Raw genomic sequence first — 24,004 nt, 5'->3', positions numbered from 1 at the left:
AGGCCCAAGGCCAAGTGTGGCCTCCTGGCTGCCCTGATTAATGTCTGTACAGGCACAATGGGAATCGCAGTGAATATGCTGAATAATAAACTGCAGTCACTCTTCTTCTCCTTCAGCTTGTCCTGAATTCCTTTCTTAATCACCTCTCTCTCCTCTGCCTCTACCCCAAGACAACTCCCCCCCCTGCCAAAAAAAAAAAAAATCTAACATAATGAATGGTGCTCACTTTTGAAAGAAAAAGAGCTGTGTTTGAATCCTGGCTCTACAGGTTACTAGCTCTGTATCCATGAACAATACCCCCCACCACCCCCACCTCCAAGTTCTCTGAGTCTCAGATTCTTCACCTACAAAATGTCAGCTGTAAAGATTAAATATGAACACATAGTAAAAATTCCTGGCCCATGATAGGATTTCAATAAAACTTAACACAACAACAATAAAGTGATCCTCCAGAACCCCATCATTAGAGTCTAACAATGCTTCACAAGCAGAAGTAATAGCGGTTCAACCCACCATCCATAAGAGGTGGCTCGAAGCTTGCATCAGCCCTTTGTAAACAGACTGATCGATGAAGCCAGTGATCAGGAAAATTGAATTCCACTGAATACATTGCTGTCTGCTGGGCAAGATCATATTTCAATGAAGCCAAACTGTAAATAGTGGGAGACTTTTCTGATGAGCTATGTATTTGGGAACAGGGGATTTTGAAATGTCATTTGAGCTCAAATTAATCAAATTTGGAGTAACAGAGTTTGGAGAAACAAGTTCAATAGCATTTAGGTGCTGAATGAAAGAGAATTCAGTCTGATAACAAAACAGCCACAGACAATATAGATTCCTTGGTGCTCCCTTGGACCTGAGGAGAGAGCCTGTATTACATGCTGTGTGTATTGTTTATTCTCCAAACACTTGTTTAGAGCATTCCATGTGTCAAGAATTGGGCCAGCACTAGGAAAGTTCAGATACAGCGGAGATAGTCCCCGACATCAGAAAACTCACAGTTCAGTGGGCACAGAGGATGCTCAAATGGAATCTAGAGCAGATGAGGCCACTGTGCCCTTAGAGGTCTGGTTAAACCTGGTCTTAACTTACATTCCACAACTTGTGAGCCACTTCTAACCATTGAGCTACACTGGCCAGCGCTATGTTCTCTCTTGCTTTTTTACCTGAAACCCAAGCCAGATTGGCCAGCTTTGCTGGTCTTTGGTTTCCACCCATAGCTGGTTGAGTAAGCAAGTTTAAGGTCTCTCTGGGGCCCAATTCTCTTTCTTTATCTTTGCAATGATATTCCTGAATGTACAAGTCCCAAGATAGAGATTTGATGCTTAGGAAGGCAGTTAATAGGCCTAACTCATGTTCTCTAAATCAACATCTAACAGACAGCTCTTTTCAGGGATTATGAGGCCCTGGTGGCAACTTTGTTCCCAGGCTGCTACAGTTTACTGTGTGTTCAACATCACTCAAGGACCCTCTGTGGAAGGTAAGAATAAGGCATTTTTTGGTCTTGCACTAAAATACCATCACAATGCAACCAGAGCTCCCTTCTTTACTCTCAACCACGGCCTACTTGCTTTCATCCACCAAGTACCCAAGTCTCAACCTGATCGCAGATGCTCTGGATGTTATTATTTTTATCTTCACTTCTCCAGCCAGTGCTGGCACACAGCAGGTGCTCAGTGCTACTTGATGACTTAAATAATGTCCAAACCCGCTAACAACTTTGGTGAACATAACACACACACACACACACACATCATCATCAAAAGACAAAACAAAAAAAATTGATGCTGAGGGAATCTGGTCCTCAGGCTGTCATTTTTTTTGAATGGCTTGTTTTAGATGATTAAAATCATGAGGAGTCCAAAAGTGGAAGAATTCGTCATGTTTGACGTTGGCACATTTTAACCAATTTAAAAAATTGCTTCTGCATCAGCAACATGGCAAATTTACATGTACTTAGGTAATGAGGAAGAAAATATGCAGACACTAAATGTGAGAAGGAGAATAGCCATGAGGGAGGGGAGCAAGGGGTCATCCCAAAAGGAGGGGAAAGAGAGGGAAAACAATTTAGGACAACCAAGGAGACTGAGGAACGAAAGAGAAGACAACAGAATAGGCAAAATCCTGTTTACTCAAACGTGGACTGTTAGAGCAGCAAGGGGGTTTTAGAGTCCTGACTGTAAAAGAAGAATATAAAGCGGCAGGGGAAATAAATGACACAAGGTCACTGTGATGTCAGGGCTGGACCTCAGGCCTCCTGGGGAATTGTGCTCCTTTCCCTGATTCCGGCTGGTTCCGTAGTATGTGTAGTTTTCTTTTCAGTGCGATCAGTCCCCTACATATAATATGTGCATAAGAATTGCTTGTGGAACAGAGAATACAGTACAATGTGCTGACCTAGTCTGAAACCACATTTGTAGTGTTTTGGAGTTACTGGGTTTTATTTTTCAAGGTGAAGTATTTTAAAATGTGCATGTATATTTCCATTCCCCTCCATCAAGCCTTCTTGTGTTTTTCTTTGACATGTATTGTCTAATTGGAGCCTCGCCATAATTCTGTAAGAGAAGCACCATTATTTGTGCTATTTCCAGATGAGAAAACTGAGATGTAAAATTTTCTCTCCATGGGGCAAGTTATAAAACACATGGAATACAAACACCACCTTCCGTCCCACTGCCCCTGACAACTGTGATTTACCATCTGGAGATATTGATTTGACTAGTGAAAAAGGCTCAGTCCTGGAATCTTGTTTTTTCATTCCCACTCTCAATGCTGATTTGTAATCACAGACATTGTGAAGTCTTGTTGTTGGATGCCTCCCCAGCCTGACCTGGTGGAAGTGACAAATTCTACCTTGCCAGCATTCATGGAAAATCCAGTAGAGTTTTCCTATAGACTTCTGAAGTACAGGACTGCAAGCCCAGTCAGAGGACTGGGACAACTCTGCTAACCAGCTATATTCGTTTCCTATCACGGCCATAACAAATTACCACAAAGTGGTGGCTTAAAAATCACACACATTTATTCTCTTACAATTCTGGGGGTCAGCAATTTAAAATCAAGGTATTGGCAGGACTGTGCTCCCTCAGGAGGCTCTGGGGAACAATTCATTTCCTTGCCTTTTCCACCTTCTCGGTCTGCATTTCTTTGTTCTTGGCCCTTCTGTTTTCAAGTATATCATTCCAATCTCTTTATTGACTTCTCCTCTCTGTAGTCAAATCTCCCTCTGTCTCTCTCTTACAAGGGCACTCGTTACATGTAGGATTCAGTTAGATAATCCAGGGTAATTTCCAAATCTCAAAATCCTTAATTTAAATGTATCTGCAAAGGCCTTTTTGCCACATAAGATAACATTCACAAATTGCAGGAATTAAGATCTGGGCATTTTAGCAGTCATCATTCAACCTACTGTACCAGCCAAGGGAGATTATAAAAAAGCTTGTCTTTGCTGGGGTTCTGTGCTGAAGAAAAGCCTTTTTTATGTGTCTATGCTATGGGGAGACTTAGAGTTAAAGGTCATAGGACCTGCGTGTTGCAGGAATCCCTAAGCCTTAAATTTGCATTAAAACGTTTCTGGGGTCATGGCCCCTGTGAGGCACTCATGAAGGCAAAGGAAAAGCTTTTCTTGGGTGACATTTTCACAACCCATATTATATTGAATTCCCACCCCTATATTGCCATTAAAAAATATGCTCACACCCAAAAACTAGAGAAGGCACAAGGGAAAAAAGAGTAAATATGCGCAACAAACAGGAGGACTTGCATGGCAAGAACTTAGGATAAACCCATCTAAAGGGAGACTATAAAATCAATGTTTAAAATTATTAAAGATGTGAAATGAACAATCAAACCATAAAAAAATAAACTCCATGAAAAAAAGAATAGGTATATTTGAGAAAGAAGCAACTGATACTTCTAGAAACAAACAAAAGAAGCAAAATTATTGAAATTGAAAACTTGATGAACAGTTTAGAGAGCAGATTAGACACAGTTGCAGAGAAAACTAGTGCCTAGAAGACAAACTTTAGGACATTCACCAGAATGCTGATAGCCATCGTTTAATAGGAGTTCAAAGGGAAAGAAGAGAGGCTGGGAGTGAGTTGATATGCAATGAAAAAATGGCTGAGGATTTTCCATGTCAAAGAAAGACGTTAACTCTCAGATTGGAGATTTACAATGCATCTAGAGCATCAAAAAGAAAAAAATGCATCCACAACTATATACTTTCAAGTAAAAGTGCAGAATGCCAAAACAAGAAGATCTTCAAAATTATCAAAGAGAAATTATCAACAAGGAAACATAAATTGTACCAAAAACTACTTCTTAAAGAAAATCTAGAAATCTGAAGACAATGGAGTATAATTGACCCTGTGTTGAAGTGGTAAAATACAAGAATAAATGGTGAGAAAATATATATAAGTAACATGTGTCTAAATCTAAATATGCACAAGCTGTTAAAAATAATTACTAATTAGGGATATTTAAAACAAGCAGAACAAAATTGTTGAACAACCAATTACATGGGATTTAGGATAAGAATTATTGGTTGTTCTGCTTAGGAGTCTGATTAAACAGAAATAACTTTGAATGTCAAAGGCATATTAAAAATTTAAGGGTACCACCTAAAAGAGACACAAGGTATAATTTCAAACCAGTGAAGGGTAAAAGAGAATAAAGTTCAATGAATCAAATAGAAAATGAATATGTCATATGTAATAAAAATATTAAAAACAACAACATAGGTATAATACATATAAACCTCAGGATGGTGGCTGTTTAAGAGGATGGTCATTTGAAGATTTTTAATTCAGTTGGATCTTAATATTACAATGAGAGAGAGAAAGGAAAGAAGAAAGGAAGAGAGGGAGTGAGAAAGGGAGAGAGAGGGAAGGAGGTTAGATAGACATGGACGAAGGTTAACATTTATATTTACTAGGTAGAAGTTTTATGAGAGCCTCATTGTCTGCTATCTTATTTACTGTATTTTAAAACTATGTTATTGTATCTAAAGGAAAAGAAACAAATGGCACTAGATTAGAAATTAGGAAGTCTGCATTCAGGTTTAGCTCTGAGCCTAACTTGCTATCTGATCTTGGACATCACTAACCTGTTTTGGGTCTCTTTGTCCTTCTGTTGAAGACAATGTATTAATGTATTAGGGTAGATAATCTCTTAGTCACAATTTTACATTTCTAAGAATCTCTAGTCATCTCTCCATTTTAATTTTCTCCCTGAACCACATAGCTGAAATGGAACAGGGATCATCTCATATAAACCTATTACTTTATAGAAGGAAAACTGAGGCCCAGAGAGGAGGCATGGCTTTCCCACATTCACTCCAAGAGTTCAAGTGAACAGATCTCTGCTATGCTAAGGCCCAATTCAGACTGTTTCCATAAGCTCTGAGGCTTTATCTGCCTCTCCATGGTGGTCTGATGACAAAGGAGAGAATGTCTGCAGTGGGGAAGTCACCAAAATGGATAAGAACAACCTATTAGCATTAAGCATGGACTAAATGAGACCCAATATCATTCTTTATTAAGTCAAGCTGAGAAGTTGGACGCAAGGGAGCATTTTATATGTCAACACCATAGCAAAAAATATGAATGGACTGATTAATAAGTAAACAAACAAATACTAGGAAATCAGTCCTGTTTTAATGCTTCAAATTCACAGTAACATTGTGTTAACACGAACTTCAAGTATTAACACTAATAACCATGCTAATCACTGGGATGAAGACTCCAAATTAATTCAAATGCTGCTCAATAGACCATCGCAGCATCCCCACTGCCTGTTCCTTTTCTATCTGTTCAGATCTCCATGCGGTAATTAAATCCATTAAAATGTAAAACCAGCTTTTGTTCTCAAGGGGAAACATGAAAAAGAGAGTTGAATAACATCCCTGGTGATGAAACTGTGACTTCTCAGAAATTTCCATTACATCTGAATTGTTAGCCCTCTTTTCTGAAATAGTAGCTCTGCCGCTCCAGGGTCCAGCTGCCAGGCTGGGTCCACAGCATTTCTCAGCAAGAATATTTGGTATAATGAAGAGCCTGAGCACAGGACTCAGTCAGGAGACATGCTGAGGTCATGGCTTGGCCTCCTCTAGCTATACGATCTTGGTTTTATTAAAGAGGTTTTTTCTCTGACCTCCATTTTTCCCATTTGTAAAATGGGAATATCTGCTCACCTAGGCTGATTGGGAGAATCAAATGAGATGATGAAAGTGAAGGTGCTTTTTGACACTAGTTTACAAAGTGAGCTATTCTCCCTGATGTTCAGAAGCTCACAGGAGCTTCAATTTATTCTTCGGGTAGGGCGTTATTGTTCACAAGGAAATAAGGTGTATGTAGTGTTCCCACTAAGATCTATTAGAGGGTACATTTAAGAAAGAATATAATCATGATTCTCATACAGATATAAAATGAATACATGCCAAATATTTTATTTAACTCAGAAATCAATGAAGGTTACAATGAATGCAAAAGCAAAATCATAAGACCACATATTTTTAGTCAAATGTCAACTCATGAAATAAGTTTACAAAAGGATGCAAAGTGGGCACTACCTCCAGGTCAGTTTGCACTTCTACGGACAGAAATTACGTGCGTTACTATCAGTTTTCTACAACTTTATTTCTGTCTGCGCAGACTTGTAAAATAGCCTAGTCAAAGACAAAGAGAGGCAAAGATAACCCAGGTGGATGAGCTAATTGGGACAACCACTACGTATCAGTCTTCTACAATTTTTCCTACAGACACTTTATTTAAAGAATCCCAAACCTACTCAAGGCAGCTGCTTGAATGCTGGCATCATCACTTGCCAATCTTACAAACCTTAGGTATGGAGCTGGGAAACCCTGGGCCGGGCTCTGGGATACCAACTCAGCTGTCCTGGCTCTCCCACAGGTTTAGTGTGTAGAATAACATTGGCGAGCCTCCTCTCCCATCTGAGTCTCAGTTTCCCGATCTGAAAAATGAGTGCATTGAAAACCAGTTGACTACTGGTCCTATGTGAGAAACCAGTGAGGGTGTGGACTGAAAAATTCTTTAAACAGTTGAGACAGTTTTATTCCCTACGAGTGTGTATTACTATTAAGCCACACTGAGCAAAGAAACATCACAGGGCTCTCCAACTGCTCTACCTCCTCGACTACACTTGTTTAGAAATACATACATTAGAGGAATTCCCAGAGAGAGACCATGGAAACAGTATTTGGGCATGCTATCTGTGATGGTTAATTTTATGCGTCAACTTGGAAGGTATTTTTAAAAGAGGTTAACATTTAAACAGCCAACTTTGAGTAAGCAGATTGAGTTTCCAATGTGGGTAGTCCCTACCCAATCAGTTGGAGGCTTGACTAGAGCAAAAAGACCAAGCTCCCCAAGGAACAGAGAACTCTCTCCAACTACCTTCAGACTAGAGTTGCACCATCAGCTATCTTGGATCTTGAACCTGCTGGCCCATGCTTCAGATTTTGAACGTGCTGACCTCCATCATTGTGGGAGCCAATTCCTTATAATAAATCTTACTCTTTATGTACATATCTTATTGATTGTGCTTCTCTGGAGAACTCTAATATGCTACTCGTTATCCAAATGGAAGTCTCCACAGAGGTAGTAGTTGGTAGTTTTGACTATACTCTTGGATACTCTGTGTAGTCTCAGGAAGGTACTGTCTAGTGAGAGGCTGGGAATTCTGATCTGTGGAGGGAGCTTGGCCTGGGGAGTGGTCCCAGTGGCCATGGAGGACATTCCAGGGAACATAGCATTCTCACCCAGTGGCCTCAGCTCAGGCTGGAACCACCACCCCCTCTCCCAGGCACAAGTCGTATCAACAGACATTTCTGGCCTTCCTGACAAATGAGCTATGAGGAAATGTTGTGAAGCTTGATAACTGGAGGGCAAAGATAGAGGGAGAGTTATGCCTAAGTCATAAAGCTCCTGGGAGAAGAAACAAACTCCTAAGATGAGGCTTAGTAGAGACATGGAATGAAGACACAGTAGTACCACTGTACTATCACTTATTGATTCTGGTTAATATCCCAGGCACTGATCCTTACACATGGCCAATAGTGTGGTTGAAGACCAAGGACCAGTGAGGGGGAAAATAAGGACAGCCAGTGAGCACTCACCATAGGAGCTTGGGAGAAGAGGGAGGGCTGCAGGAGGGTGGGGAAGGGGGTTAGTGAGGCACTCAGCTCCCTGAGAATGGCTTGGATGGGGGCCAGGGTCTCCATCTGCCCCTCCCAAAGACTAGCAACTGCTCATTTGTACATTGTTCTAGCAATAAGTAGTCACCAGCAACATGTCACCTCCCGCCCCCAATTAAACCTTATCAGAGTTAGCTAAGGAAGGAATAATGGTTGGTAAGATGCAGCCCAGACAGCTCCAGCATGGCTTTCATTTGCTGACAGTTTCAGCCCATTTGAGAGAGGCTGGGGAGGCACTCATGCAAGCTCACATTCCCACATGCCCAGATTTCTTGAGGATGCTCCTCAGAGATGCTAAGTGAGGCATGTGATGAGAATAGCTTACAAGGCAAAGAGTTACCTGAAACATAGGCTAACCTGAAGAGCGGTGCAGGTCTTGGTGTGGTTAGGAAAGTGGGTTGGAGACTACCAGTTCTGCAACCCAAAAACTGCCATTTTGGATAAGTGGCTTCACTTTTATGAACCTCTGAAAATGGAGATGCTACCATAGGTCTATTATGAGAACCAAATGAATGTGCAAATATGAAGGGTTTATTTTATACTTTAAAGCAAGAGTCAGCAAACTTTTTCTGTAAAGAGCCAGACAGTAAATAATTCAAGCTTTGTGGGCCATGCAGTCTCTGTTGCAGCTACTCAGTTCTGCTATTGCAGTGTGAAGGCAACTGTAGATAATTCATAACAAACGAGTTCCACCACGTTCTGAAAAAAAACTTTATTTATGGACACTGAAATGGAAACTTTATATAATTTTCATGTGTCATGCAATATGATTCTTCTTTGGACTTTGTTCAACCATTTAAAATACCAAAACCATTCTTAGTGCTAGGCCAGACAAGAAGAGAAAGTAGGCCAGATTTGGCCACTGAGCCCTTGACTGCCAAAGTGTTGCATAAATATAGAAAACACAGCAGGGAGGAATTTTGCAAAAAGGCAAAGAGGATTGTGTGTGTGTGTGTGTGTGTGTGTGTGTGTGTGTGTGTTTTCCTACATATTAATGGGGGCTTTTAAAAAGCAATTACTGACTAAGCTTTGTGGTGCTAACATGAGGGTACTAGGGGTCTGGGAACAGAGGCCATGGTAGTCTGGGCAACCAGAGAAGGGGTTCATAGAAAGTGGGTATTGGGTTTGAGCCACAAGAAGTAGAGTTTCAGATACCCAGGAGGAGAGGAAACAAGATGGCGGTGTAGGTAACAGCTGCACCCGCCGCCTCCCGCAACCACGTCAAAATTACAACTAAATACAGAACAAGCATCACTCAGACCTCCTGAGATCTGGCTGAACAGAAGTCCTACAACCAGGGAACTGAAGAAGCACCAAGACCGGTAGGAGGGGCGGAGACGCGGGCGGATCGGGGCTGAATCACGGAGACGTGGCCGCGGGCCCACACCCGGGAGGGAGTCTCGGCGGGGGAGGTTTCCCAGAGGAGGGAGGAGTCCCAGCCCCACAGCAGGCCCCCAGCCAGGGCTCCAGGGCCAGGAAGAGACGTCCCCACAACTCTGGGCTGTGAAACCAGCGGGGACTATGGCTGAGGCTGCGGGAGCCCCGGCAGCTCCTCCTAAAGGGCCCGGCACGGACTCACTCGGACGCTCCCTCTGAGCCCAGCGCCGGGCAGCAGCCTGAAAGGACCCGGGACACTCGGGGAGGAACTAACCTGCCTGAGATCCGGGCGAGAGGTGGAGGGCGGCTTCCTCCCAGGCAGAAGAGCTGCAGAGGCCATGGCTCCTTTGGCGAGTCCTCCCCGCACACAGCCCGCAGGCAGGTGCCATGTTTGAATCGCCAGCGCCTGACTCACGCCTTTGGCCCCGCCCCGTGATTCCCGGGCCCTCCCCACCTGCAGCTCATCCGGGCCATTTCCAGGGGCTTTTCTGTGCAAGTGGCCTCTCCAGCCTCATGCTTAGGACTTTCCTAAAATCTCTCAAACAAGCAACAGCGGGCCCCATACGGCTTGATAAGTGGCCCCAGGCCTGGCACTAGCAGCAGCCGGCATTGGCTCATAGCTTGGCCTCTCCTGGGCACCTCCAAGCCCAGCACAAGTAGCAGCCAACTACGGTTTGCTGTGTAGCTCATGCTGGGTGGCCCTGGGCAAGGCACTGGCACAGGCTGACTTTGCACCTCCCGGGAGGCCCCAGAGACAGTGCACCTGGTGGTCAGACTCAGCCATGCTGGATTACAACCCTACCACATCCACAAGTGACACACTCAAGGGGCGCACTTGGTGAACACCAAACCTCCACTGAAGTAAATCCTGCTCCATAGGGGTGTCTCCAGAACAGTAGCTCTCTGGCTATAGTTGCAGCTGGTCCTCACAGCCAATTGGCCTGGGGGTCAGTTCCTCCCAGTGATGCCAACAGCAACCAAGGCTCAACTACAACAGGACAGTGCACACAGCCCAACACAGGGGAGCACCTAGAAGGCCCAGCTCAGGTGACTGGGGAGGCTGAGCCACTGGATCCTACAGGACACCTACTACACAAAGCCACTCTGCCAATTCCAGGAGACATAGCAGCTCTACCTAATACACAGAAACAAACACCTGGAAGCAGCCAAAATGTGGAGGCAAAGAAACATGTCACAAAGGAAAGAACAGAAGAAATCTCTAGAAAAGGAACTAAATGAAATAGATCCAAGCAAGCTAACAGATACAGAGTTCAGGATAATGGTTATAAGGATGCTCAAGGATATTAGTAAGAGTATGATGAAAATAATTGAGAAAATCGATGCTACACGAACTGAAGTGAAGAATAATTTATAAGGAATCAACAGTAGAGTAGAGAACACTGAGAATCAAATCAGCAATTTTGAACATGAGGAAACAAAAAACACCCAACCAGAAAAGAAAAAAGAAAAAAGAATCCAGAAATATGAAGATAGCATAAGGAGCCTCTGGGACAACTTTAAGAGGCCCAATATTTGTATTATTGGGATGCCAGAAGGAGAGGAAAGAGAGCAAGAAATTGAAAACCTATTTGAAAAAATAATTACAGAAAACTTCCCCTACCTGGGGAAAGACATAGACTTACAAGTCCAAGTTCCAAACAAGAGGAACCCAAAGAGGCTCACAGCAAGACACATCATAATTAAAATGCCAAAGGTTAAAGACAAAGAGAGAATCTTAAAAGCAGCAAGAGAAAAGCAATTAGCTACCTACAAGGGAGCACCCATAAGACTGTCAGCTGATTTCTCAACAGAAACTTTGCAGGCCAGAAGGGAGTGGCAAGAAATAATCAAAGTGATGAAAAATATGGAACTACAACCAAGATTACTCTACCCAGCAAAGCTATCATTTAGAATTGAAGGTCAGATAAAGAGCTTCTCAGATAAGGAAAAGCTAAAGGAGTTCATCACCACCAGACCAGCACTAGAGGAAATGTTGAAGGGTCTTTAACAAGAAGCTAATGAACAAAAGAATCTGATGAACTAAATAAATCCAGAGACATTGATGCCTGTAACAGACAATCATATTTCAGAGGGAAGAGGGAAGGGGTTTGGAGGGTGGGAAGAGATTAACCAAAGAAGTTATATGCATATATGCATAACCCATGGACACAGACAATGACGGGGTGAAGGCCTGGAGAGGGGGTGGGAGTGAGGTGCAGGGGGTCAATTGGGGGGGGGGGGGAATTGGGACACCTGTAATACTTTCAACAATAAAGGTAAATTAAAAAAAAAAAAAAAAGGAGTAGAGTTTCAATAGGTGAGGCCATTTATGGAGGGAAGGAAGAATGAGGCACAGAGGAGACAAAATGACAGCTAATGAAAGACAACCAGAGAGAGGAATGCCATAGTCACAGTCAGTGTCAGGACTACAGCCAGAGGCTCCTGGTCCCCACTCAAGTGATCTTTCCACATCCACACTGCTTCCTAAATTGTGTGGGCAAGTAGAAAAATTAAAAGTGCCCTGCTCTAGGAGAACTTGTCAGATTGGGAGATAAAAAGACGTTCTGGAGAAAGTTATATAAAAATAACCTAACAATTGACAGGACAGAAACAATAACAAAATAATAATCACCTTCAATTGAGCACCTGCACAATCACACATTAGGTATTCAGCAAGCATCTCATTTGGGACTCATAATAACCCTTTGAAGTTCTGGTTATCCTTTTTATCTCCATTTTACACATAAGGAGACTGAGGAAAGAGAGAATGTTGCATTGGGCTCAACAACAATAAGCATTTGTGTATTGTTTTCGAAGACTCTTAGGATAGAGAGAAACATGGTGAGTAATAATCTAAGGACTGTGGCCGTATCCTCCAGGGTGGGCAGCCAGTGTTTCAGGGAGTAAATAACACAGGGGTGATCCATGTAGATGACTCAATGCCAGCCTGACTGGAGTAGTTGCAAACTTCATACATCTCTTGGCAAGCCTGGTGCGGTTCATAAAAATGTTTATAGATGCCTTTCCAGGGACCACATGCTCTAGAAGGAGTCCTAGTAGCAGCAGCATGGAGCTTAGGAATAATTAAATAACATTTTCAGCTCTCCCAAGAGCCATTAGACGAAAACAAATAAGCAGGTGAAAAGAGGAAGTTGAGAGTTATTTGCACTTTGTTAATGGGTCTTTAATCAACAGACCCCCATCCCGCCAGCAGCAGCCGGTTCCTGCAATCTGCAGAGACTGTGTACTCACAAAGCTCCCATTCAAGCGCCATGGAAGCTGGCATAATGCAGCAATCAGACAAGTCCAGGCTTCTCCATTATGCTACACCTGCACCTGCTATCACGGCAGGAACTTCTTTATCAGCCCTTAGAAACTTACAAAATAGAGGAGGTTGTCCATAATCAGTTATTTTCTAGCCTTTGGGGATAGAGATATATAAGCCAATATCAAAGGCTAATTGCCCTCTTTTCCTGGAGAACCAGTGAGCCCTTATGGGTCTGGGCAGCTAGAGGTCTACCCTGTGGCATGGAATGACTAAGTCCCTTGGACTGTGAGCCAGCTGTGAGGGTGGGAGTCGGGGTGGCATTGATGGCTGTAGCTGGAACCAGGGGGGTGGGAGCTTCATTAGCATCCACCCCACCACTGTTGGGGAGAATGCATGAGCTGGCTCGTCAGGTGCGGAAGGAGGCTGAATGCTTTTTTGATTGCTATAATTGCGGCAAATTGGACGCTTGAGAGTGCCTCTTTAAGGAGAAGAATCTCGTGGATGAGAGTAGGGAAGGAGGCCCTCTTCAGATTCCTCTCCTTTGTCCCATGTGTATGAGATAATTCCCCAGCCATTATGGATTGTGAATGGGCTGCTAATTTTAGTTGTGCAAGCCAAACAAAGACCCTGGTTGGTAGATCCGGTAGGTGATTCATCTGATGTGTTCGTATGGTGAAAGCTAAAGGTCTTGACGGTTGCCCCTGATTGTTTCAAACTTTCCATCCAAAGAGCTGGAGAATTTCTTAAGTGGCTGTCTCATCATTAGCAACAAACATGGGCTCCAGGATGCTCTTTTCTGTTTACGGTCCTTTCATCTTGGGTGTTTTGAGTGTGGGTGTCGTCCTCTAGGTCTCCTTAACCAGGAAGAATCAGGAAGGTAACAGTGAAGCCAAAATCAGTGAAAGACCCAAAGTAAAAGCCACAGAAATCCAACATCCAATGGACTTTTAGGGAAAACAGACTGGAGTTAAGAGGATTTCAGTACCTGAGTGGGAATAGAAGTTCAAGAAATTTTAAGGAAAGTTGAGGGTGACTGCAGAGTGCCGGTTCCTTTTATTAGCTTCCTTGTTGTTTATGAGTGGTTCGTTGAATTGAGAGCTGCAGGGTCGTTGGTTTATTTGTTGTTTATTTGTTTTGTTTTTAGTCCACCATAATAACCAAAAGAATGCTGTACTTGATCCAAAACTGGATTTGCTTACTTACTTGCTGTTTCCCTTCAGTAAGACACTCTATTTTGTTGGGCCTTTATGTAACCAACTCATCCCAGTTTGCCAGAGACTTTCTGGTTTTAGCACTGGAAGTCCTGCATCCTGGGTAACCCCTTAGTTCCAGACAAACCATATGCCCTGCTTTACCAGGGCAGAATATCAAGGGATAAGAGAGTTGAAAGGCAGGAATTAGATTTGATGAGTTTTGGGTATAAGGCAAAAGGCCCTGAAGTTATCTTATCTCATTTTTCATCAAGCCCTTTCTCAAAACACTACCACTTCTCTCAAAGCATGTGTCCTTCTCTTGAAGCATGTGTTCCCTCAGCCTTTTTGGTACTTATTAATGCAGTTTTCTTCTCTGTGAGCAGTTTGAGGGTGAGGACTCCTACCTGCGTAGAGCTCTACCTGGTACCCAGCAGATCCTCAATAAATGTATTATTGAAATAGATCCATTACCCTCCTGGCCTTCTGTCTGTAAGACCAAGGACCATTCAGATAAGCACCCCTTTGAGATCTTTGTGGGAACCAGGAGGCTTGAATGGCAGAAATAGAAAAGAACAGGCCCAGGCCCTTGCCAGTCTTCTCCTACAAATTTGCTGTGCGACCTTGAGTAAATTACTTTCCATCTGTGTTTCAGTTTTCTGATAAATATTAAGAAAAATTGATAGTTCAGTGATTTTGTACTATCCACTTAGCTAAGCTCAATCTGCAAATTGTAAAATTCCCTTCTCTGCATGGTCCCAAGTTAAAGTTAGAATTTTGTTCCCTATATAGTTGCAAGGTAGAGTTGGCCACAAGTTCGTGTTCCAAGTTAGGGTCATGTGAGCTTTGGAAGAGGGACATTTTATATGTTTGACCACTGAAAATTGATGAGGGCAGGCACTGTTATAGCTCATACACACTGTCACCAGTCTGCTAGCTGATTAGATTGTTATGGGGCACAGAGGGACCTTCAGCTCCTCCAGCTACTGCCAGATCCCTTCCCTCCTCCTTCAACTTCTCTGAGTTCTGGGCCAAGTGTGAATGGTACTCTGTGGTATAGGGTGCCAACACATCTTGTAGGTCAACAGCATCATTGAGGTGAAAGAAGGTGAGAGACACTGTTCCAACTAATTATTACAAAAATCTCTTGTGAGGTAAGTATCATCCCCATTTTATATTATCTCCATTTTATAGGTGAGAAAACTGAAGCACAGGGAAATTTAAGTAGCTTTCCCCAAATCACACAGCTTTTAAGCTGCTGAGCTAGGATTTGCACTCTGGTGATTTGCTGGAGTCTGTGCCTTTATCTGCTGGATGACACTGTCTCATTTGTGGAATGAAAAGTTGTGCTAGATGTCCCTGAAGTCTCTTCCACTCTATGAAGTAGGTCTATATTTAATTTTTTAATCCCCCAAATAGTGTATCTCAAAGTGTGGTCTAAGAATTACCTATATCAGAATCACCTGGGAAACTTATTAAAGCACAGATCCCCTGAACCCCACAGATTGGGGATAGGATGGGTTCATGCTTGTTTATAGGCTTTTCATGTGATTTTGTCTGAGAACCACTCACTGCCCTAGAAGAATAATAGGTAAATAAATAAATAAGAACTATATATATATCTTTTAAGGAAAAGGTGAAATTAGTCCATTTAGAGGTGGTTCCTTCTCCAAGTCTACATTTAAGAGGAGGACTGAGCCTCAGTCTCAGGTCTATAGTCAAGAAAATACACAAAATGGAGCTAGTAACAGAAAGCTCTGGCAGGATTTGCCTCTGCCCTTCCCTGAAGCACGCCTAGAAGCAGCTTGGGAGAGGTCTTCAGTGAGATAGATCATCCTCAGCCTTCCTCATGACTGTGCCAGGAAGCAATCAGAGTGGCAGCAGCCCCTGGGACAGCAGCAGCATTTGCATGCTGTATTTCTGACCAGCCCTCAGTTGTCCACCCCACATTGTTAATTAGAAGTGTCTCTCTCCCCTTTCCATGGGTTTATCAGTCATTTATCTTTTCTTGGTAAGCCTTGCTAGCCAGAGATGGGTGGAGGTTCACCCAGGTGACCTTCTCTATTAGCAGCCTCCAGGCCCAGGCTTCCAGAAGCAGAGCAGCTGCAGGCTGCGCAAATTGGAGTTAGAAGAAGACATGATAATGGAAAACATCTTCTAGGCAGCGAATGGTCATCATTAGCAGGGCTGATAATGAGGGCCTCCTCCAGGCAGGGCCTCAGGACCACAGGCACTGCTGCTGCAATCCAGAAAGCAGGCCCCCAGGCCTAAAATGGCCCTTCATACGGGTAGGTTTTAATTGTTTGCAAGGGGCTTTTCTATGTACTGTCTCATTTGAGCTTCTTCCCACCAATCTTGGAATGAAGAACCTAAGCAACTTAGAACCTGACTGGAGAAATGTTAATAATTAATAATTTCCTATCTTTTGTGTTAAACTTCTCTCACAAAATGTGTTTTTTTCCTGATTCTTTTTTAAATTAAATTTATTGGGGTGATATTGGTTAATAAAATTACATAGGTGCCAAGTGTACAATTCTATAGCACAGCATTTGCATATTCCATTGTGTGTTCACCACTCAAAGTCAAATCTTCTGTCACCATAGCATAGTTAACCCCCTTTGCCCTTTACAACCCCCCCATCCTCTTTCCCTCTGGTAACCACCACACTGTTGTCTGTGTCTGTGAGTTTTGTTTGTTTGTTTGTCTTGTCTGTTCATTTGTTATTTTCAGTTTTCTATCCCACACATGAGTGAAATCTATAATTCTTACACTCTCTTGTTTGTAAGGTATTGTGGAAGAAATTTAAGGCGAGCTCCTAATTACTGCAGGAATCACCTCCAGGGTCAGGGAGATCACTATGTACTCAAGTATCCTCTCATTTTGCTAGACATCTTGAATTTTCTCAATTATCGTGGCAAATAAGCAGTTGAAAGCAGCTTTTGTTTCCTATTCTCAAACCTAAATTTGAATCTTACAGCTTACTTTACCAATGGTGAGGAAAGGCCAGCCCAGAATTTACCTAACATCAACAAGAAGGAAGAATTTTCCCTGAACAGACTTATCTATACCTCTGGAAACATGGCCAATCAGTGCTCTGGGCCTCCATCAATCCAGGTAACAAGATTTCTTAATTTATTATTCAAGGCTCTCCATAGTCAAACTATTTTAAAGACTATAGTCAAACTAACACAGAATTCCAAACCAACCTCCAAACAACCCCCAGATGAGTTTTCCCATACCTGGCTAGATTGACCTACTTAGCACCTGCCCAGCACCCTAGCACATTTCTTTCTCTTTACCTTGGCTCTTAAGGCTCTCCTTGTCCTTGTCCCCTCCTGTACCTCCTTTGCCCACTATTTTTTCAGGACCAGATCAGTACTCCCCTCCTTTCTAAATAGAGTCCTGACCTTTCCTCCTCACATGCAGAGGGAAAGATACAAAGGAGGAGCTGCTTTTACGTCTCTACCCCACACACTGCAGGGCCCAGAATGGCTATGCACTGAGTCGAGTGAGAAGAACCTGGGTTCTATACTTCCTAATTTTAAGAATTTGGCCCACTCACTTTATCTCTCCAAATTCCAATGTCTTTATCTAGAAAATGGGGACAATTCTACTTCACAAAGTTTTCTGAGTTGACATCTAGTATTCACCCAACAGGAATTTGCCAAGGGTTTTCTAGGTGCCAGATACACAGTGATTGATGTATAGTAGATGATTAATAAATATCACTGGTTGTTATTAAATACTTATTAAGTGGATTTGTTGGATGTACCTAGTTAAGGTAAAGAATTTTAGATTGAACATAGATTGTTTCCATTGTCTTTTTTCCTTCTTGTCTTTTTTGACTATGTATTTAGACACAAAAGAAGAGAAACAGAAACAGAATTAATGATGTAACATTTTATGTACAATATCTCATTCATTATCCATATTCTGTGTCCAACCATTTGGATTTCTATTGGATATACAACTGAAATATCTAGAATAAAATAATAGGTATCAGCATGAATATGTTTATTTTCTTATGTTTTTTGCATCAATCAAAGTGCCATTTGTCAGGTAACATTTTATTAAGCTAGCCTCAATGTTTAGATGAGAAAATAGACTTGTGAAGGACATAGTAATTATCTTTAAATACAGAAAGCCTCTCATAAAAGATGACCTTGTCTGTGTGTCATCAGCGGAAAATCATTACTGGTGGGTAGAGGTTATAAAAAGATAGATTTTTCTCCAAGATATAGTAAGAGGAGGCAGCACACCCCTTCAGAGATGACTGTGTGTGTGTGTGGTTGGGGGTGGGGTGGGAATCATAGAATTAACAGTTTGGTACAAAATACTTTTACGGTCTGGCAAGGGGTAAGACTGAGTAAGAGAGAGACAAAATATTCTCATTCAGTAATGGGGGTCCCGTTGACACCATTTTTCATTGAGAAAAACCCATTCTACTTAAATCATCCCTAGGCCACAAACACACACACACACACACACACACACACACACACACACACACACGCCCTGATGTGTTTGTCCTTGGGAACTGATTCTATTTTAATAGATTCCTGAAAAAAGAAACTAACAGCCTCAGCCTTTACAAGGGAACATAAAAAAGAAATTATATATATCTTAGTATGTCTTGGAGAAAAATATATTCTCAAAAGACAACTCCATGTTCAGCTTCCCCTAGGGATTCAACACCCATCCTGCACCTGCCTATTCTGTTAAATTTCACTGATGATGACCAACATTGGTGAGGGGTTGGGGTGCTGAGGCCACTTGATTAAAATTTAACACATTTTTATATCAGGAAGGGGCAAAGGCTTTAGGGGGAAAATGTATTCCTTCATGAAGAGGTAAGGTAACCTAAAAGAAAGTGGGGCAAAAGTGGAAATTTGGATGGAGAGCCTTGAACAATGAACTTGATATGCAAGTAGAGGAAATTCTTGAACAGGAAGACAGGGGATCCAGACTGAAAGATTAGAAAGTAGACAGAAGATCCTTCACAAATCTTTAAGTTCCTTCAGTTTTGAGATTTAAAGCAATGTTCATATTTGCTGTGATTATACTGTCTTCCTTTCTGTGTAATAATTCACTTTTGAAATCATTGAAAGTCTTTAGAAAAAAAATGTGTATGTAACCATACACCCAGAGATGCTACTGTTGAGAAAATGAAGGAACAGAGTGGCAAGAGAAAGAGGAGAAGCCCTCCTGCTCCATCTGTACCTTCTACTTCTGTACATACCTTTTGGATGTCCCAGCAAACAGGGTGTTGGTAGACCCTGAAGAAAAAGCCACACCCTATCAAGAGATGGAGTCTATTTTCTCAGTCAATCTGAGTTGGCTTTGTGATTTGCTTTGACCAATAGAAATGTGGCAGAAATAATGTAGTATTGTCAAGGGTAGGTCTTAAGAGGCCTTGCAAGCTATGTTTTCACCCCCTTGGAAAACTGCCAGGAGACCACCATGTAAGAAAGCCAGTGCAGCCTAGTAAAGAAAGAAAGGCCATGTGGAAGAGAACTGAAGAGTCCCAGGAGACTGTCAGTACTAACTGCCAGACATGAGAGTGAGGTCACCTTGCCCTTTCCAGCCCAGTCAAGCTTTCCAGCTGCACATGTGGGCCTAGGAGAAACCAGCAGAGTAACTCTCCAACCAATATTCAGACTCAAATAATGATTCATTCTTCTTTTATGCCACTAAACTTTGGGAAGACTTATCAAGCATCAGCCCACTTACTGAAGCATGAGCTTCAGATGATGCCCAGGGAACCCAAAGGACAACTAAAGAGAAGCCAGAAATGGAAGAGAGCTCCAGTCCTAGGGAGTACTCCAGAGTGGGCAGAGCCATGAGCAAAGAGGAAGAAATCTCTGCTTTTCTGTATGAATTAGAGAATGCAGCTCTCTGGAAAGAGAACAAGTGACTCAGCAGATGTGTAAGACACTAATGAAAGAAGGAAACTTCTATCAGAACTAAGAGTGGAATGGGCTGCTTTAAGAGGTGCTGAGTTCTCTGACATCAGGAGTATTCAAGAATAAGCAAGAGGAGTGGTTGAAGAACAGAATTGGAGCCCTATGCAGTTGATCTGAACTCAGCAGGCATCTGAGTCCTATTGGAGAAGATGGTAGTATATGAATAATTATATCAATAAATCTGTCGTGTTATCTTGAAAAGAGGTTCTGGTTTATCAAAAGCCAGTAGTAACGTGTTTGTGAGCGAGGCAATTCCTCTGTGTGCATAGCATTGCTTATCGACATTCATCAGGCCAGGCTGGTCAGAGCACACAGACCACACAATAAGTACCAGAGGACTGTGAGAATGGATTACTGGGAAAACATTCAGCTCAAAAAAATGAGGCCTCTGGGCAGGAATTACATCTTTCTAGAGTCTCTTTTTGAGACCAGGCCCTGTTGTTATCATTAAGTGAATTTGTAACATGATCATAGTAATGACAACAGCAATAATAATAGCAGTAATAGGTAACACCAACTCCCCATTGGCCTTTTACTGCCTGCAACAGATCTGTTGCTGAGATGAGCTGCCTCTCTCTTCCTTTCAGAAAGCATTTGTGAAATGCCAAGGGGTGTGTTTGGCCCCATAGCAAAGTACTGATTCCTACCAGAAGCAGGTAGACTTTCCTTATAGATGAATTTGCTTCTAAGAAAGTCTGCAGTCATGCATGCTCATTATACTACCTTTCACCAACATTCGAAGGGGGAATTAAACCTCGTGACATATTCATCAAAGCTCGTGCTGATTTTTTTTTAAAGAAATACAATGAGGCTCCCAAAATAGTTTACTCATGCTGAACTCCACACCACCCTCACTGTGACAGAGGGCTCTGAAGTAGAACACACTTGAAAAAGAACAGATAGAGATTGCACCAACAACTCTTTAGAGTTTAGCAGCATACGTGAGAACCATATTTCAAAGCAAAGGAAAAGGAATCCAGCAAAAATATTTCCAAGGGAAAACAATGAGGGGCTGGTGAGAAGCCTGCACTCAAACCTCTTCAAAGGAATGAAATCTCAGGAGTGCATAAATGTAGGGCCTTCTCTTGAGAAATGGAGCCCGTTCAACCAGAGGGCAGTGACTCTCTCCTCTTTGAATCTGCGAGACAATCACCCAAACAGAACCATTGCTTCCTCACCTTGAAATCTACCCAAGAAAAGAGACACACTATGGGAACAATTGAAACGCTAGTCCTGCCACTAGCTTTGGTGACCTTTATCAAACTACTTTCTTTCTCAGAACCTTGTATTATTTGTCTGTAGCGTAAAAGTTTTCTTCCAGATGTATGAATTGGTGAAATCTGTGCACACATTCTCTCAACCTCACTCTGTTTTTCAAAGCATTCAAGGGGACACATACTGAATGAATCCAATTTTGTGATTAGAGATGGGCCATTTAGAGATGAACCTAACAAGGAAGGATGCCCCTTTCCCACAGAAAATACTTATGGAACTGCACTGTGACCTGCTGTTTCTACCTTTGTTACTATTAAAGGAACTCTTTTATTTGATGCTAGAAGCTGAGCTATGGAGGAACCAATGAGAAGATGGCCAAGTTTTAGGGGTCAGAGGAGGACTGTTAGGTTACAACGGCCCTGTAAGAGGGCACCAATCTTGGGGTACAACATATAAATTAGGGTAGCCCAGAATCAGATGCAGCACACATGAAGGCAGCTAAGCTATGATTAAGAAACCATGATTTCACATTTGTGGTCTGTACCTGGGAAGGACTATATGGAATTATTCAGGTTCCTCCAGAATCCAATGAATTGGAAGCTAGAACTGGAAAGGCAGGAAGCTAGGAGTTGGAGTTTGGCAAAGAAAGAGGGTTAGTATTGTGCTAGGGCTCTTCTAATTAGGAGACAAGTCCAGAGAGTTAGCCCATAGGGAGAGGCATATCAGAGGTCAACCCAAGTGAGATATGCCGGCCAGTGTAATGGTAATGATGATGAACTGGGTGCCTTGAAGACACAGGATTTAGTTTAGCTTTGTTGTACAAACACATATCTCTGAGCCTAGTTTCTGCATCTGTAAAATGAGAAGAATAATTCTAACCCTGTTTATCTCATGGTGTAATGTTGTAAAGCTTACATAAAAACATGAGTGGGAAAGTACATTGTCAACTAAAAGTTTCATAAAATATTTATAACATGACTAAAAAGATTTATGGCTAAAAGGGAAGTTCACTCCTTAAATGACATGTCAAGCATAGATTAACACCATTTGCAAAAAAAAATTTTCAAGTGTACTGAATCTTCCCTTCCACTCACACACACCAAACATAGTAATCCCCAATCTACAAAAGTAGAATTTCTGATCTAAAGATAAAAGACCTTGATGAAATCACTTAATTAACAGTCATTATCTAAAACTCTTTACCCTTCATGTGTGCATTGGGGTGGTGGGGTAAGAGATGCATGTGAAATCTTACTGTCCTCGACAAAGCACAGACTGAGCAAAGCAATCACAGTCCCTGACATAGACACATTTGCTCTGGCTTTCAAACTCCTAATCTTTTGTGAAGAAGGGCAATTGGAGAAGGGAACTGGGTTATTAAAAAAAAAACAACCCAGCTGAAAGGCAAACTTGGGCCATAGGTTTCTAGATCTTCAGCAAACCCAATCCTAAGAACCCCCCAAAACCTCTTTTTCTTTAATAAGAATTTCTCAAGCTGTTGAATTCACTACCATCTTTTGAATGTGTACCCTGTTAACTCTTCTTGGGTGAGAAGATTTTGTAGAGAGAAGGAGCAAAGTTTTTTCAGCTTTATTGAGGTATAATTGACAAATAAAATTCTAAGATACTGAAAGAGTACAATGTGATGATTTGATATGTGTAAACATTGTGAAAGGATTGCCCCCATCAAGTTAATTAATCTACATCTGGCTTGTTTCACTTAGCATAATGCCCTCCAGGTTCATTCATATTGCTGAAAATGACAGAATTTCCTTCTTTTTAAGGCTGAGTAATATTTCTTTAGAAGGCTGAATAATATATACATACACACATCATATATAAACATCATATATACAATGTGTATAAATATATAATGTGACATATACAGGGTGTCCCCAAAAATGTATACATATACTTTGAGTAATTATAAAAGCAGTGTTTATTAAAAACATTTCATTTTCAAAATTGAGCTACCAGCTGTTAAAGTATGTATACATTTTAGGGGGACACTGTGTATACACACACACACATATGTATGTATAATATATATACTGACCCTTAGGTTGTTTTCATACTTTTACTTTTTAAAAAATAAATATATCTTTATTGATGTCAGAGAGGAAGGGAGAGGGAGAGAGAGAGATAGAAACATCAGTGATGAGAGAGTCATCATTGATTGGTTGCCTCCTGCACGCCCCTGCCTGGGGATCGAGCCAGCAACCTGGGCATGTGCCCTGACTGGGAACCGAACTGCAATCTTCTGGATCCTAGGTCGATGCTCAAGCACTGAGCCAGACTCAGTCGAGCTCATACCTTTGCTTTTATGAATAATGCTGTAATAAACATAAGAGTACACATATTTCCTCAAGATAATGCTTTTGTTTTTTTTGGATATATTCCCAGAAGTGGGATTTCTGGATCATACAGTAGTTCTATTTTTAATTTCTCGAGGAATCTCCATACTGTTTCCATAGTGACTGTACCAGTTTACATTCTAAGCAACAGTATACAGGGCTCCTTTTCGCCACATTTTCACCAGCATTTGTTATCTCTTATTTTTTTAAAAATATATCTTTATTGATTTCAGAGAGAAGAACAGAGAGAGAGAGAGAGAGAAACATCAATGTTAAGAGTCATTCATTGGCTGCCTCCTGCATGCCCCCTACTGGGGATCAGCTAACAACCTGGGCATGTGCCCTGACCGGGAATTGAACCTCTATCTCCTGGATCATAGGTCAATACTCAACTGTTGAGCCACGCAGGCCAGGCATCTCTT

The sequence above is a fragment of the Miniopterus schreibersii genome (assembly GCF_964146895.1).
Source record: "Miniopterus schreibersii genome assembly, chromosome: 5".
In the NCBI taxonomy this organism is placed as follows: domain Eukaryota; kingdom Metazoa; phylum Chordata; class Mammalia; order Chiroptera; family Miniopteridae; genus Miniopterus; species Miniopterus schreibersii.
The sequence above is the reverse complement of the archived record's forward strand: the minus strand, read 5'-3'. Positions refer to the sequence as shown.